This window comes from Mus musculus, chromosome 10, assembly GCF_000001635.26.
Source record: "Mus musculus strain C57BL/6J chromosome 10, GRCm38.p6 C57BL/6J".
Lineage (NCBI taxonomy): Eukaryota > Metazoa > Chordata > Mammalia > Rodentia > Muridae > Mus > Mus musculus.
The window spans coordinates 26012024-26030276 of record NC_000076.6 but is presented as its reverse complement, the minus strand read 5'-3'; the positions used below and the strand labels follow the sequence as shown (position 1 = coordinate 26030276).

The 18253-nt window shown below is 41.2% G+C and overlaps 1 protein-coding gene across 4 annotated transcripts in view; it reads left to right on the top strand.

Moving 5' to 3' along the window:
• The window catches only part of Tmem200a (transmembrane protein 200A), an 88028-nt gene that overhangs the window by 48933 nt on the left and 20842 nt on the right, over positions 1–18253 (top strand). The window contains exon 1 of one of the 4 annotated variants that reach the window (XM_006512920.3): positions 12741–12772. The exons of the other annotated variants lie outside the window; for them this stretch is intronic. The gene's annotated coding sequence lies outside the window, so the exon portion shown is untranslated. Of the gene's footprint in view, positions 1–12740; positions 12773–18253 lie in introns of those variants that run through there. 4 annotated transcript variants of the gene reach the window in all.

Below are 18253 nucleotides of genomic sequence, written 5' to 3'. Positions count from 1 at the left end.
ACAATCTCTCTGAATTCTTTCTCTCTAATTCTATCTATAGTTTCTTCTCCTAGAAGGAGGCCATCTAGAAAGGTCAGTTGGTGTTGTGGGAAATATTAAAAACAAAACGAACCAGCAAGTTTCCGTGCTTCTGCCTCTACCCCAGGGGCCTGGCTGGCCATGCACTAGTGGGCAGGCAATGGCCAACCTGTTTTTATCTCATGGAGGCTCCGACTCAGAACTCCACAGTCTCTCCACCCAACTCGCTAAGTTCCCACTGGCTGGTTGCTACCACGCCAGCCTCGTGCTTCAAATCCTCCATGGCTTTTGTGGTGCCTACCAGGCAAACCAACCCTTTGCTGTCATACCTTTCTCTATTGAACCCAAAGGAGCCACTGTGTGAAGGAAATTGCAAAACAAACTTAGTTCAGAAACAATGGTAACTCAATCTCTGGGTGCAACAACTAAAACCTAATCTTGTAAGCCTTATTAAAATCTGATTCCTCTGGTGGCGAGTCCTTTTGGATCTGCCATGATACCAGGAAACCCAAGCAGTTACATCTTACCCAAATGCTGTCCCCATTCCAAAATGGCCTAACTCTCTCCTGCTTCCTCTCTCCTTCCATCCAACCCGGAAGTCCCGCCTACTCGCCCAGTGATTGGCTCCTTTATTTCTTAGGGGACTGGTTCATAAGAAGCCACCTGAGTACATGATTCATTCCTCATCCCAGACAGTCTCTGGGTGGGAAGGGGAATTAACATAAAAACACAAGCAGCACAGAGCCATCCACAACAAGTTGGGTCCTTTAACTCTATGCAATATACCCTTCCTCATTTCCAGTACTTGGCTCTTCATACATAACTCAGAAATATCTTCCAATCACATTTATCTCAGTGAAGACTCTGAAGCTCTACAGAGCCACATACATTACAGTCTACTGCTTTCATTTCCTTGTGCAGGTCTCTTTCAATAGCCCATTCTTTTCACAAATATCTCATCATATGCTTTCTTTGTTGTTGCTATTATTATTAATTATTATTATTTATTAACTTAATTATTTGCTTTACATCCTGACTGATGATCCCCTCTCTTTTCTCCTCCCAACTATTTTTCCCCTCACCTCTCCTTCTCACCCCACCCCTACCAACTCCTCCTCCCATGGATATCAACCAGCCCTGACATATCAAGTTGTAGCAAAACTAGACACATCACCTATTGGGGGTAGATGAGTCAGCCCAGTTAGAGGAAAGGGTACCAAAGCCAGGCAGCTGAATCAGAGACAGCTCCTTCTCCCACTGTTATCACAAGTCTCACAAGAAGATCAAGCTGTATAACTGTTATATACATGCAGAGGTCCTAGGACAGTCCCACGCATGCTCTCTGGTTGGTGTTTCAATCTCTGTGGGTTCCTATGAGCCCAGGTTAATTGATTCTGTGGGTTTCCATGTGGTGGCCTTGACCTCCCTGGTTCCTACATCCTTCCTCCCCCACAACCCCGTTCAGCAGGATTCCCTAAGATCTGCCTAATGATTGATTGGCTGTGGGTCTCTACATCTGTTTCTATTAGTCTCTGGTTCTCTGATGATTTTAATGCTAGTCCTGTCTGCAAGTACAGCAGAATATCATGAAGTGTCAGGGGTGGGCTCCCTCACATGGCAGTTCTTCTTCTATTTCTTTGTTAATTCAAAAAAAAATTTTTAAGTTACTTCCCTATTGTTTTATCCTGGATCTTTGGATTGTGAGTCCTACTAATTGGGGACTCTTCTGACCATCAAAGTGGCCATTGTGATGATGTTTCTTTTTCTTACTAACCAGGATCTCATCTTTGGTAGATCTTGTTTTCTGTGAACCCTGAGTTTCAGCTGTTTCTACAGGTATTTGTGGATGCCCTGCTGTGTTTTTCCAGATTCTACTAGATCAGGAGACATATTTTTATTTTAAGTTCCTATGACTTTTAGAACATTTAATGTTGTTTTTTTCTACACAGAATCTTGAAACTGCCTACCAAGATAAGCTTCTTTGTCATGGTACTAAGACAATGACTGAAGTTTTCTTGCTACCTCCTGGCAAGATTAACCTTCTCTTTTTTGTTAGGTTGAACCCAAGGTCTCACATATACTAAGCAAGCCCTCTTCCACTGATCTGGTCCCTAACTGGCTGCATGGATAATCTCTTGGAACCTAAACTCTACATAAACGTTCCAACCCCAGGTCTCTGCCCTGTGTATTTGTATGGCTTTCCCAACATATCACCCAGCTCCACCCAGATACCATAGAAAACAAAGCAAAACATTATAAACAGTTGGATATGGTAGTTATATAATTTTAGGAGGAAACTGAGATAGGAGCTCTCTGAGTTTCAGGCTGTACTCAACTACATATGCAATTAAAAAATCTATGTACTTAGATTAATCCAAATTATGAAAACATTAAAGTGAAAGAAACAGCAACTTCACAGAGCAAAAGTTAAACCACCATGTATTAGATGGAGAGAATATAGGACTGTGCAGTAAGTGGAGCATCAGTCGAGAATGTAGTGGAAGGAACTGAAATTCAGTGAGTCTATCTAAGTATTTCTCAGAACTGATTCTTTAGATAAACCTACACAGGTACTTTTTAAAGATCATCATTATAAGACATCCTTGGGTGCTCTTTGCAACCTTAATGAATCCTACTTGTCGAGTTCACTGTTTGGTGAGCTTGTACTAATTATTTGCTGTATTTCTAACCTGTGGGTGATGACTTTGACCTATTAGATCTATCTATGTGAAATATCTGATGTCTGACCACTTTTAATCTAAAGTATTAGCAACATAATCTACTTCAAACAATGAAGTATTCCTTCTCTTTCTGCTTCTCTCCACACTGGCAAAGCTTTCAGGAGAGTCCAAGGCTCATTTATAGACCTCAACATTCCATAATTAGAAACAATGATTTATATAATCATAGTATCACCCAAGGAAGCAGATTATCTGTTTAACACTACAGAATTGAGATAAAATGGTATCATCCTTGATAGCATGCATTTTAAAGTAGAAGAGCAGAGATATATGCATGGAATTTTATTGGATCCTTATTTCAGAAGCATGTAGGCATTGCTCTTCCTATGTCTCCTGAAGCAGTTCTGTTATGAGTTCATTTTTACAAGAAGCATTTGAACAGAGGATGGAAAATCCCACATATTTATATTCAAGGTCTTAGTCACTTAGCTTGCCATATGAACCTGGTTGCTTGAGCTGCAGAAGAAAATTGTGTGATGTCATGGACTGCTGCCATAACACGTACTTTTGAGCCAGTGTGTGCCTTCAGTTGTAGCCTCCTCCTTGTCCTTGGTCCTATGCTGTTCCTAGGAATACTAACTCACTACTATGCTCAACCCAGATGATTGATGCCCTTACACACAATTTACCCTTCATTGGGTGGTGGCTTCCCCCACATTATATTCACAATAGGCATTGCTCTTGGTTGGTCTTGCCTAGAGCCTCCAGAAACATCTACATTAAACCAACGTGAACTCTTCTTCATCTTTGCCCATTCAGTAACTTCTAGGAAAACATGGACATTTTCTTCAAAATAAGTTCATCACTGGAGAATCCCAGTAATAGTTTCTCTTCCAGGACAGGCTCTATCAGAACCATGTGCTTTCAGATCTTCTGTGTCTAGCACTTCTCTTTGGGGCCTTTCCATGGACATAATGTAGCCAAGGCTTTCTGTTTTGTTACATTTGACTTTCTAAAAATTATACAGATTGTACCATAAATATACAGAAGGAATGTAAACTGTATTGAAGACTATAATGATTATTCAGCTGAAAACTACACCCTCACCATGGTTTTAAAGCCCTTGTGTGCATCTTCTTCTCTCTGCCTCCAAACCTGATCCTTGCTTGTCTGTGTAGTGTAACACACATGTGATGAAGCATTTGCTAGTCTCACATGGGTTTCCAGTGTAAGGGTACCACAGGTTATTGAAACAGCAAATAGTGCAAGCTTACTGACCAGTGAAATCAACAGTTAGGATTCCTTAGGGTTGAAAAGATCATCCAAGCATCTCTTAAAAGTATGATCCTTAAAAAGTTTCTGTAGATTTATGTAGTTATTAATCAATTCTGAGAAATATTTAGATAGACTAATGAATTGCAGGCTATATATACCTTTTTTATTTAGATGTGATGAATAGGATAATGCTTTCATCACTATATGTTGTTTTGTATTTTTATTTTTGAACTGGAGATTAAATCCAGGACCATGAACACACTTGACAAATAGTCTACCACTGAGCTACATCCAAACCTTATGTTTTACTTTTAATTTGAGTCTGGATCTAGCCTTAAACTTGAGATTATCCTGTCCATGTCACTAATTCCACCTTACTTTCTGTTTTGTTCCTTTTTCAGGCTCAAAGTTGTAGTCTACATAAATGTGTATAACATCTTGAATTACAAACAAAAATTTGTGTTCATTTGATTTCACTCTTCTGGCTTCATTGCTTCAACTTAAATTTTTTGCTTAAACAAACAAACTCCTATTTTTGACAGAGTATTTAGCTCAACTAACAATCTTTCTTCTTACCCTTATGATTAAAATCTTAGAAATAATACTTCACCTTGACTGTCCCTGTGTCTTAGCTCATGAAAAGCTAATTTTCTTATTTGGCTATTAAATGTTAATATAAGCCATAAAGAGTCTGGAGCCTGGTACTCTTAGTCTTGAGCACAGCATCCTTTATTTTACTGAAGCATTCTGCTTTCCCCATGCTCTTTTATCTTGCACATAGAGTGAAAATTTCATTGCAGAGTGGGATGGCCCTTGGAATTATTATGCTCTGCAAGTCTCAAAGTTCTGTATAAATCAGTGTGATGATCACTTGGGAAGGAGAGGAGGAAATTTGACTTTGGATCTGAAAACACCTAAGTCTGTTTTTAGCGATTTCTGAAACAGCCACATCAGGGGGAAGAAGTCCAATCCTGTATCTCCTTCTATCCAGAACTATAGTTCACCATGTAGACAAGAATCTAAGTTGTGAAACATCATGCACGCTGGCCAGTAGAGCTAGTAAACAGCTTGTCCTTTGGGCAAGTATCTTGCTACAGCAAGATGATTAATGTTGGGAGCTGAATTTCATCTACATTTATACATGTTTAGAAGACAGAATTAAGATGATAATCAACATGATTCAAAGAGCAAACATTTGTTGTCTTAATTAACTCTCTTCAGAATAATTATCTTAGTAATTTAGTATCATTTACTCAAGTCCCTTCGCATTTATGCTCATGCAAAGTCACTTGATTGTCAGGACCATAAACCTCCTGCACTTGAACCACTGACAGGTGCCACAATAAATTCACAGATGAACAGTAGGACATGGCCTTCAAGTTGTCCTCGATCTAAAGGGAAATCAACCAAGTAGAAAACTAATTTAGTTCACAAAGAAGATGACAAGTAACATGTAAGAAACAGATAGGGCATAGGAAGGGTCACATGTGGGGAGCTCAACTCAGCAGCCTGGAAATCTACTCTTTGAAGCAGATGTAAGAGGCTCCATCTGGCCTGGCCTATCTTGATTTCCCACCCTCAGCCCTGTATGCCTTTATAGAACAACTAAATTGTTGGCTCATCTCTGTGTTGACTCCGTTGCTGGGGACACAACTCAGAACATTTTGTGGGATTTGCTGGTCATCAGCCTGCAGGTAACATATCATGTGATCCACCAGCATGTTCTCATGGGCCACACTGACCCTGAAACTCTTCTAGATAGTGACAGTGCATAGTGAGGCCTGACAGTTGTCCCTTGGGCTGACTTTTCTAGTTGGCCAGTTGACCACTGGTATTTCCCTCTGTAGTAATAATCCTCTATTTCTAATTCTGTTTTGACATCTGCTTCCCTAAGCTATAAACCAACACTCTCAAGATTTATTTTTAAATTTTAGTATTTAGCTTCAAGTGGTTGTTTGCGTTTCACTCTCTGAACTAGCATGCTTCCCTTGCATATGATAAACATTGGGTTTCTTTGTTGTTGTTGTTCTTAAGAAGGCAGGCAGGCAGGGATCACAGAGACAGCTGGACTCTGAGGAGTTCTGACACAACCAGTATCACAGGAAGGGCAGGCTCCAGACAGATATAGCAAGGACAGGTAGCACTAGTGAGAACCAGATGGTGGGAGGGAAGCATAAGAAAATAAGCAACAGAAACCAAGGTTACTTGGCATCATCAGAACCCAGTTCTCCCAACATAGCAAGTCCTGGATACACCATCACACCGGAAAAGCAAGACTCAGATCTAAAATCACTTCTCACGATGATGATGATAGCAGACTTTAAGAAGGACAAAATAACTCCATTAAAGAAATACAGGAGAACACAGAAGCTTTTAAAGAGGAAACACAAAAATCCCTTAAAGAATTTACAAGAAAACATAATCAAACAGGTGAAGGAGATGAACAAAATCATCCAAGATCTAAAAATGGAAACAGAAACAATAAAGAAATCACAAAGTGAGACAATCCTGGAGTTAGAAAACCTAGGAAAGAAATCAGGAGTCATAGATGCAAGCATCATCAACAGAATACAAGAGATAGAAGTGAGAATCTCAGGTGTAGAAGATACCATAGAAAAGATTGACACAAAAGTCAAAGAAAATGCAAAAGGCAAAAAGCTCCTAACCCAAAACACCCAGGAAATCCAGGACACAATGAGAAGATCAAATCTAAGGTTAATAAGTATAGAAGGAGATATTTACTGGCCCAACTTAAAGGGCCAGTAAATATCTTCAATAAAATTATAGAAGAAACCTTTCCTAACCAAAAGACAGAGATGCCCATAAACATACAAGAAGCCTACAGAATTCCAGATAGATTGGACCAGAAAAGAAATTCCTCTCATCACACAATAATCAAAACACCAAATGCACAAAACAAAGAAAAATATTGAAAGCAGTAAGGGGAAAATGTCAAGTAACATATAAAGGCAGACCTATCAGAATTACACCAGACTTCTCACCAGATACTATGAAAACTAGAAGATCCTGAGCAGTATTACCATAGATAGAGAAAATAATATATTACATGAGAAAAACAAATTTACACAATATCTTTCCACAAATCCAGCCCTACAAAGGATAATAGATGGAAAATACCAACACAAGGAGGGAAACTACACCCTAGAAAAAGCAAGAAAATAATCTTTCAACAAACCCAAAAGAAGATAGCCACACAGACATAATTCCACTCTAATAACAAAAATAACAGGAAGTAACAATCACTTTTCTTTAATATCTCTTAACATCAATGGACTCAACTCCCCAATAAAAAGACATAGACTAACAGACTGGATACATAATCAGGACCCAGCATTTTGCTGCATACAGGAAATGCACCTCAGTGACAAAGACAGATATTACCTCAGAGTAAAAGGTTGGAAAACAATTTTCCAAGCAAATGGTCCCAAGGAACAAGCTGGTGTAGCCATTTTAATAGCAAACAAAATGGACTCAATAGAAACAGATGTCTAAAAGTTGGGGTCATAGACAGATGCACTTAGCACTTAAAATGAGCAGAATTCATAGAAACAAACCCTTATCTAGGACTAATTGGCTATTCTGGGTCTTTTGTTGTTCCATATCAAATTGAGGAATTTCTTTCTATTTATGAGAAGAATTAGATGATGATGTTGATTGTGATTTCATTGAATCAGTAAATTGTCTTGGTAGGAGGGTCTTTTTTACAATGTTAATTCTACCAAACTTTATGCTTGTGAGGTCTTTTAGTATGTTTAGTTTGTTTCTTAATCTCTTTCTTAACACAGTCACAAGTTTTTATTATAGGGTTTTTTTTAACCTCTTTTGTTATGTATATTCTAAATATTTTATTTTATTTGAGAAACTGGGAAGAGGAGCGTGTCCATGATCTCTTTCTCAGCATGCTTGTTACTCAGATGTATTAAGGCTGGTAAATTTTGGAAGTCAATTATGTATTATAACTCTGCTGAAATTACTGATAATTTCTACAATGTTTCTAGTCAAATTTTGGGAACATTGAGTATAAGATAATATAATCTTCAATTGAAAATCATTTGACTTAAAATTTTCCTATTTGTATCCCTTCTCTTGCCTTATTGCTCCAGCTAATGCTTCAATCACATTATGAATGAGCAGGAGGGAGAGTGGACAGTCCTCTCCCATTTCTGATTTTAATGGGCTTTATTGATTTAGAATGATATTGGCCATGGGTTTGTCATACATAACCTTTATTATATTGGATATGTTTCCTACAGTACTACTTGTTCTAAGGCTTTTATTAAGAAGGCATGTTGAATTTTATCAAAGACTTTTTTTTTTTTGCTTCCATTACAATGATCATATGATTCTTGTATTTTTTTTTTGTCCATGTATTTGGTTTATTACATTCATTTCTTATATATGTTAAAAAATAAAATAAGTGAGAGAGAGAGAGACAGAGAGAGAACGAGTGCAGGCAGTGCCTCTCAGGAGACAGCCATATCAGGCTCCTCTGCCAGGGCCTTACAAATACAGAGGCAGATACTCACAGCCAACAATTGGACTGAGTGCAGGGTCCCCAGTAGATAAATTAGAGAAAAGACTGAAAGAGTTGAAGGGGTTTGCAACCCCATAGGAATATCAGCCAATCAGACCCCCCAGAGCTCCCAGGGACTAAGGCATCAAGCAAGGAGTACACATGGAGGGACCCATGGCTCCAGCTGTATATGTAGCAGAGGATGGCCTTGGTCAATGGGAGGAGAGGTCCTTGGTCCTATGAAGGCTCGATAGATGCCCCAGTGTAGGATAATAGGGGTGGGGGGATGGGCGGGTGGAGGAACACCCTCATAGAAGCAGGGAGAGGGAGGATGGGATAGGGGGTTTTGGGGAGGTGGGGGGAAACCAGGAAAGGGCATAACATTTGAAATGTAAATAACGAAAATACCCAATTAAAAAAAAATGCATGTGGCTGGAAGAAGAAAAGGCAGGCATGTTTTCACGATGTCATTTCAGGATAGATTGGTGACCTCAGCCCTGCCCAACTTTGCAAAGGCTTACCTGGGATCTGGCTGGCTTCTGGGAGTCTGGTATAGGGGTGCTGTTTTCTCTCAGTTCTCTTTAGTAATATATTCCCCTGTTCTCCATGGCAAAGTTGGCTGAAGTTCAAAGACTTGATGAACAAGTTCTTCAGACAGATTGGATTCTTCCCCCTGTCATTCTTTTAGTACAAAGTATTTTTATAGCTCTTGAATAGCAGGTGGTTCAATTAAAAAAAAATAAGTCAGTGGTCTAGCATTTAAGAATCCGGCATTAATTTCAGAGAATATGTTTGATCTATGAGACAGTTTTCTCTATGGAAAGTTCCCCTCCTCTCTCCTCCTTTCCCTCTCTCTTCTCTCCATAACAGCTATAGGAATAATTCAGTCTTGAGGAGAAAACAATGTATCATGTTCTAGAAGTAGATTGTAACCTCCAAATTCCAGGGATGTATAGAAGCTCATTTCTAGTTGTTGGAGATTCTGTCCCACTGGTTGCAGTGTAGATAATAACTATAATAGCAGAATTTGCACATTGCACTTTCTTAAAATGCCATCTTGAAAATCATGTATTCTGAAACAAAAGTCATTATACTCTGGTGAAGTTGTGGAGTTGAGATTCATCTTATCTCCTGGGAGGACACTTCAGTGTTTCCATCTTCAGGACCTCAGTGTCCTCCACAAGAGTGGGAATTCTGTGTGGTCCAGATGATAGAGAGAGGAATGGGGAGAGAGGAGCAGGAGGCTAGCCTGGTCTTGGCTTCCCTGCTGTGTTTTCATATTACAGATGTGAAACTCTGCAGAGAGACCAACAGAAGCTCAAACAGATTTTTTAAAAATCTGGGGAATGATATGTTGTTAACATTTCCCTTTCATGTGTGTGCATGTGTGTATACATTTGCATGTAGCATATGCATATATATGTGTTCATGTGTACACATACATGCATGCACAAGTGTATAGAGGTTCATATGTGTGTATAATGTATACACATGTGTGGAGGGTGGAGGTCATTTCAGGTACTTTCAATCACTATCTTAGTAGTTTGTTTATTGTGTGTGCGTGTGCACGCACACGTATGTGCATGAGCATGTGTGCCTGTGTGTGTGTGTGTGTGTGTGTGTGTGTGTGTGTGTGTGTGTGTGTATCTGTGTGTGTGTGTGTGTCCTGGCACTCAGAGAAACCAGAAGAGGAAATCATAGAGCTGGAGTTACAAATGATTATCAACTACCCAAAATGGGTGCTGAGAACCAAACTAGTGTCTTCTGGAAGAGCATCCAGCACTCTTTAACTGCCAAGCTATTTCTCCAGCCCTAGAAACACTTTGCTCTTTGTATGAGTTTGATTTCTATGGTACTCATGATGGAACATGAGTCCTCATGCAGAACAGTCAAGGACTCTACCTACCACTGACCTACTCCAACCCAGTCCCTCCCCTCACCCTTATTCTTTAAGATCAGATTTCTCACTAATGATGGAGCCTGCTGATTCAGCTTCTCTGGCTGGCCAAGCTCCTCCTGGGATACCCTGCCTGCATTTACAGTGCTGGGGTCATAGAAAATCAAGCTGGCATCTGACACTGACACTTGAGGTTTGTTCAGAATCAGTAGTTGCCACAGAGGGATGAATGGATGGGTGTAATCCTTGGCATTTATTTAAACTGTTTTTTTTTTTATGTCATTCTTCCAGAAACTTTGCAAATATGGTAAGAATACGTTGTCACAAACAGTGAAAAGTAACTTGAAAGGAACTTGCCCTTAGGTTTCTTGCAAAGAAATTTTCTGGACTAAAATATAACCATTAGATTCAAACCACTCACACTGGGGCTTTGTTATCATGTAATCCTCCACTCCACTTGAGTTTTCTGGTTTTCCCACTACAAAAGTAACTTGTAATGAAAACACTCAGCCTAGAGCTATTTAACGGTCATTTCTGTTAACTATCCCTAAATCTGAAATGCTTTCTCATCTTGACTCCTCAAACCTAAATGACTTCTTTATAGAGTGTCTCGTGGAATGAGCATCTTGGATGCCATTTTGATCTCAGATTCAGTCTGGCAAGACCATCATCAGTGTGGTGCTGTGTCTTCGGGTTGTTTGGTAAATAATTAATTCACCAGAATAACGATGCTTGCTGTGATCACTTGGCTAAGAAGATCCTGTCCCCGAAAAAGTTCCTTTTGATTTCCATTTTCAATTACCACAAGGTGCACTGAATTCATGTAAATGCCTTGTTCCTCCCCTTCTCCCTTTTCTTCTTTTTATTATTGCATGTGTGGGAGACAGTGCATGTGCCCCAGTGTGCATTTCAAAGATAACAGACCAGATCTTGTGGAGCCAGAGCTCTCCTTCTGCATCCATACGGGTCAGAGACTCAAACTCCAGCTGCTAAATCTGTATAGCAAGCATGTTTACCTGCTAAGCCATCCTGACAGCCCTTGTCCTCTTCTTGCCCTTCTCTTCTTCCTCTTCTTGTTTTTGTTCTCGTTGTCATGGGCCTTCCTATTTTATATGTGAAATATATACTTGTGATCTGGAATGTATATTCTTGCCCAAATCTTGACACTGACACTGTCTTTAAGTCATTCATTTAGTGTTGGTTGTCCCTTTGGTCTCAATTGTGTTAAAAATAAATAAATAAAATAAGATAGCTGTCAAGAAGCCCGAGAGTCTTCATACCACAGAGACCAAGTGGTGCCCTCTAGGCTTCATTCTTCGCATCCAGTGCCCACATGACTTTTCCAGGTTGACATTTAAGCAGCATCTCAAACTCAGGAAGTTCACATCGGAATTTCTGCTTCCCTAACACCATGTGTCCTTATTGTTCTCCCCAACACAAATAACCCTCCCTTCCATCTTCCTTGATTAATGTCACGACTGCTCCCAGTCAGCTCTCTCTCTCTCTCTCTCTCTCTCTCTCTCTCTCTCTCTCTCTCTCTCTCTCTGTGTGTGTGTGTGTGTGTGTGTGTGTGTGTGTGTGTGTGTGTGTATTTGCACATATGGAGTCACATCTGTTATTATTCTGTCTAAACTCCACCCCACTGTTACCTGGCAACAGCTAGGTAGGTCTGGCCTACTATAAAAGGGGCTGTTTGCCCCCTCCTCCCTCTCCCCCCCCCCTCTTGCCTCTTTTGCCTCTCTCTCTCTCCCTCTCCCTCTCTCTCTCTCTCTCTCTCTCTCTCTCTCTCTCTCACTCCTGCCTCTTGCTCTCTTGCTACCCATCTCTCCCCATTCCCTTTCCCCCACATCCATGTAGTCATGTCTGGCCTCTACTTCTCTACTTTCTCTCCCTCTCTGCCTTTCTCTGCCTCTATTACCCTCTCTTAACTCCCTTCTGTCCTGTGATGTTCTATGGGGGTGTGGTGAGGTATGGGACAAGGGGGGTATCTCACCGGGCCCATTCAGGGGCATCCCTTTCCTGTGAGGGACCAGCCCCAAGATGGTATAGTATAGGATAGAGTTTATTCAGAGCATGGGAGGGGAGTTAAGAGGCAGAGAAAGGCAGAAAGAGAGAGATTAGAGAAGTAAAGGCCAGCCATGACCACGTGGAGAGAGGGGGAAAGGAACTGGGGAGAGAGGGGAAGCAAGAGAGCAAGAGGCAAGAGAGGCAAGAGAGCTTCGGGGGCAAGATGCCCCTTTTATCATAGGCCAGGCCTATCTGGCTATTGCCAGGTAACTGTGGGGAGGAGAATACTTGGCTGTTGCCAGGTAACTGTGGGGTAGAATTTAGACAGAATGCTAACAACATCTGTGTGCACACACGCATGTGAGTATGCATAAGCCTGATGTCAATATCTGGAACCATTCTCATCTCTTGTTCCTGAGTCTCAACTGGTATCCATCTGTAGACTATTTTACCACATCATGTCGTTCACTTGTTCTTTTTTTTTCCCATCCTCTCTCACAATCTTGTATAAATCAAGATCTCTCACTAGTTTTATTTTGTTTTATATAATTCTGGTGCATGTGTATATATGTATGTGTTCGTGTAGGTAGGTGTAAATATCTGTCTGTGTGTGTGTGTGTGTGTGTGTGTGTGTGTGTGTGTGTACCAACTGTAAACATAGCAGATATCTTCTCAATGGCTCTCCAGATCCTCCTACTGAACCTGGGTTCACACACTGGCTGTAGTAGAAAGCCAATGAGCTGCAGCCCCCTGTGCCCCACATTCCTCAGTACAGATGTTGCAGGCAGATGCTTTGGTGCCTGGCCTTTACATGGGTGCTGGCATCCAAACTCAGCTCCTTGCGTTTCTGTGGCTGGTACCAATGAAGCATCTCCCCAGCCCATGTACTGAACTTCTAAACAAACCACTGGACATGAGCTATAAAAGAGTCAGAGATTAGTAAATTTACTCATTAATTGAAGTCATAAAGAAAGACTATTATTTCATAGACAATCTGATGGAACCGAGAGCCTGTCTGCACTACATGTTCCAAATACACTTCAAAGGAGCCAAGTGTCCGCAAGTTAGTGCTAGATGGGTGGGAAGAACAGAGCCAGGAGGTTTAGGCACCAGGGTAGAGGGTAGAAAGAAAATGGTTTGCCCTAAAGAGACAAGGCTCTTCTGCTGCTAAGGCTGTAGTGAAGTGTGAAGCCTGGAGGTGTTAAGATGAGTGGAGGAAACATGACCACTTTTTTTTTTGTGCCCTGTCAAGATAAAAAGATCTAGCTTAACCTGAAGGGGTGAACCATCTGACAAGCTCTCCTCAGCCTTGTGTGCTTGACTACCATTAACTAGAGTCCTTCTTCATGAGCATCATTCATTGGTGGAGAATGTTCTCTAGTGTGAAATAAGACTGTGATTTAGTAGGGATGTATTGGGTGGGGAGAGCCAGAGTCTCCCTAACAAGATTGCTCTTTAGTTGAAAGACCATGGAGACCCACTTTGTACTTCAGTGTTATACCTTTTGAGAAAATTTCCCAACTCTTCTCTGCTCACAGTTAACTTTTCTTTTATCTAGGTGTCACAAAGTCTATTTTTGTTTTTTTTGTTTTGTTTTATTCTTTTGGTTTTCTTCTGCCATAACACAGGTTCCAGAGGGATTGGAGATTGTGCCCATATTTGGGAGTGTTTTGATCTCTCTCTCTCTCTCTCTCTCTCTCTCTCTCTCTCTCTCTCTCTCTCTCTCTCTCTCCCTCCCTCCTCCCCCCCCTCTCTGTGTGTGTGTGTGTGTAAATATAAATCATTATTGAACATTCCTCATTGTCATAAAGGCAAATTACTTGAAAACTAAATTTAAAAGAATTGGTAACACTGAGAGGTCAGAGTTTTGGTTTTGTATTTGTCTTATCTTTTGACACAGAATCTTGCCACTTAAGCCAGGCTAGATTCCAGTTTGAGCTCTTCCTGTCCAGACACCCCAGGGCTAGGATAATAAGTGTGTGTTACCCAGCCCAGCCAGAATGCTTCTTATTTTGCTTTTACAAATCAGCTCTTTTCTTCTTTTTGCATTTTAAATGTGATTCATGATACATTGATGTTTACCTAATACTTTTGTTTTGGAAGCAGTCTTTTTCATTGTTGCTTTGCTTGAGACAGGGTCTCTCACTGTGTTCCCTTGACTGGCCTAGAGTTTAGCCAATCTGACCTTGAACTTATAGTTCATAGAAGTCCTCCTCTTGTATCTCCTTCTGAGATCAAAGGAGTATGCTATAATGCCCAGCTAGAAACAGTCTTTTTGTTACTGATGTTGTCTGTCTTAGTCAGGGTTTCTATTCCTGCACAAACATCATGACCAAGAAGCAATTGGGTGGGGGTGGGGGGGGGGCGGGGAGGTGTTATTCAGCTTACATTTCCACATTGCTGTTCATCACTAAAGGAAGTCAGGACTGGAACTCAAGCAGGTCAAAAAGCAGGAGCTGAGGCCATGGAGGGATGTTCCTTACTGGCTTGCTTCCCCTGGCTTGCTCAGCCTGCTCTCTTATAGAACTCAAAACTACCAGCCCAGGGATGGTCCCACCCACAAGGGGCCCTCTCCCCTTGGTCACTAATTGAGAAAATGCCCCACAGCTGGATCTCATGGAGGCATTTCCTCAACTGAAGCTCCTTTCTCTGTGATAACTCCAGCTTGTGTGAAGTTGACACAAAACTAGCCAGTGCATTGTCTTAATAGAGTAACAATTATTACATGTTAGGCAATGCATCTCAGTACATGTTGCCAGTCCCAGTTCAAGTGAAGAGACAAGAGAATGACCACAAGTTTGAGACTAGCAAGTTTCAGGCCAGCAAAGGCTACATAGTGAGATCCTGTGTCAGAAAAATCTAAGCAAGCAAGGTTTCCATACCGTGGTGCCCCTTCAAGTTACAAAGCAAAGGATGCCATAAGACAGCATGCATATTATATCCAAAATCATGTTCAGTGTGCAAAATCAAAGATCTTTAAAGTGTATTTTGTGAAGAAAATCAACCTTTTGGTTTGCAATCGTCAAGGAAAATGTTTTCTTATCAGTAGATTAAATGTTTATCTTTTAATCATATGTTTGCTGGAAGCGTCTATACATATAGTCAACTAACAGAAAATCTTCAATAATGTAAAGACCATAGCTATTACAACTAAGTTTCTCCAGATACTTATTTTTGTTTATATTTCAATTAACAGACTCTTATCCATCCAGTTACTAAGACCTTGGCATTTTCTTGACCACTTCCCCTATCTGATCACTCATATTTAATGTCAAGGTCTTCTTATTTTGTCTTCTAAGAAGTTCTGTGTTCTTTCCACTCTCTTTTCCCTCGTGACTACCTGCCTGACTCATTCCTCATGCCTGGATTACTGGAAGAGCTTAGGAATTTTCCTTTGAAGTGACCATCCTGGTGCCTCTCCATCCCATACAGGATTCCTTCTCCTCCTCCTCCTCCTCCTCCTCCTCCTCCTCCTCCTCCTCCTCCTCTTCCTTCTCCCCTTTACCCCTCCTCCTTCTCTCCCTTCCCCTCTTCTCCCCCTTCCCCCCTCCTTCCCCTCTTTCTCTCCCTCCCCCCCTCTTCTGTTTGGTTTTTTTGAGACATGGTTTCTCTGTGTAGCCTTGGCTGTCCTGGGAATGACTCTGTAGACTAGGCTGGCCTCAAACTCAGAGATCTGCTTCCCTATTGCCCAAGCTTTTGTCCCCACCGGCAAGAACACACTCAGAACAACTGGAATCTTCTGCAGCAAAGCTTTTATTGCTTACTTATCAGGAGGGAAGACCCCGAACCGGGAAAATGGCGCTGCTTATATAGCCCTCAGTGTGATGTTTCAGCACCTGATGTGGCGTGACAGCTCCTGATTCGTTGCTTGCCCATCACCCCATTACTACACTGCGAGATGGGCAGTGACTAGGCGCGAGTTCACTCTTGCACTTGCGCATAAGGCTTGTTTACTAGTTAGGTGCAGTGGAAGCCAGCGCCATCTTATAATGGCGATTGCTCATGGCATGGCTCTCCACACTTCCCTCTGACTCTCCTGACTGCCAGGATTAAAGGAGTGTACCACAAACACATATTCATTCTTTCTCTCTCTCTCTCTCTCTCTCTCTCTCTCTCTCTCTCTCTCTCTCACACACACACACACACACACACACACACACACACCTCAAATAGATATATTTCTAAAGCTGTTACCTCTATTTTGCTTGCTCTTCATTATCACATAGGATTGTAGTAGTTTCTTTCTTGTTGCTGTGATAAAATATTCTGACAGAAGCAACTTAGGGAACAAAGGTTTGTTCCAGCTCACACTTGAAGGATATATGAGTCTATCATGGCAGGGGGTGAAGGCACAAAGAGCTTGAAGTAGGTGGTCACGTTCCATCTACAGTGAAGAACAAAGAAGTGAGTGGAAAATGACGATTCAGTTCCTTCTCTCCATTACACAGATCAGGATCCCAGCCAGGGCATAGCTGCACTCATATGGGCAAATCTTCCCATCTCCGTTATTGCGATTATGAAAGATTTTAAGGAAATTCTAGATTCCAATACAGTAAGTAATACTAGCAACAGCAGCATCATTATTTGGTTATTCGTGTCTGGGACACAGTGTCTTAGAACCCTCCAATGAGAACTTACCAGTGAAGGGCAGCTGCAGACAGCAGCAGTGGTACTATTAACCCAGTGAGCTTAGTCTGCTTTCTCTCGACTCCTGTGGCCTTTATTTGCATGGATAGACAGACCAGCTTGATCCAGTGATAGGATTACAACCTTGCCCCCCCCCCTCTCTCTCTGTGTGTGTGTGTGTGTGTGTGTGTGTGTGTGTGTGTGTATGTACACGTGTGTGTGCAGATGAGTGCACATGCGCTGGGGCTGGAGACTTTCCCTTGTGCTTAGCCCATTCTCTATTTCTAAGGTCTACCTTAACACTAGTTCCTCTTCCTGAATACAAGCTCCTTCAGGAATCTTGGCTTTTCACCCAGTTCTTAGGGTAAGGCAGACATTCAAGTCATAGCTGATATTCAGAATCAAAACAAAGCAATATAACTCTGAGTCATGAAGAGAAAATTAAATTATTGTTTAATACTCTTTGAGGAGCCTGGAACAATGAATTCCATTGTGAATATTATATTTAGAAACATTTCCATTTATTCCAGATAACCAAAGAGGTTTTCTCCTAAAAAAGGTGAATATAAATTTATTATAATCCACACCCCGACACCTACCACCCTAGCTGAAGTTATTGATTCTACTAGTGGCTTATTACAGATCCTTTATGTTCAGGACAACTTTGAGAAACCCGTGAGGAAGAGAGGGCCAAGATCCCCACTTTACAAATCAATTCCTGAAGCCATAGGCCAGTTATCTCCTGAGAGTCACAGCTATTGAGGGTTAGGACAAGACCCTTAGTCAATTCAGAGTATTAGTGGTGGTTTGAGAAATCACCAGCATGGCATGGGTCCAGGCACATGCATGGATTCAGGCTCATATTCTACTTTTGGTCATATATTGAGCCACAATAGGTTTAACCTCTTTAAATGAGGAAGTCTCTAACCAAATTGTTTTATCACATAACAGTGTGGAAAGTGTAGAGTAAAGCCACAGAAGGGAATCTTTGTGGATCTATGAACTGCATTTCCTTTATTTCTTTAAGCCGCAGTATCAGACATTAATCCCAGTGACACCACCTGTCTTAATCAAACCTCGCTGCTATAACAAAATACACAGACTAAGTAATTTATAAACAACGGGAATGTATTTCTCACATTCTAGAGGCTAGGGAAACCAAGATGAAGATGTTGGGAGCCTTGCGAAGGTCCTCAGGCTGCAGAGAACAAAAGG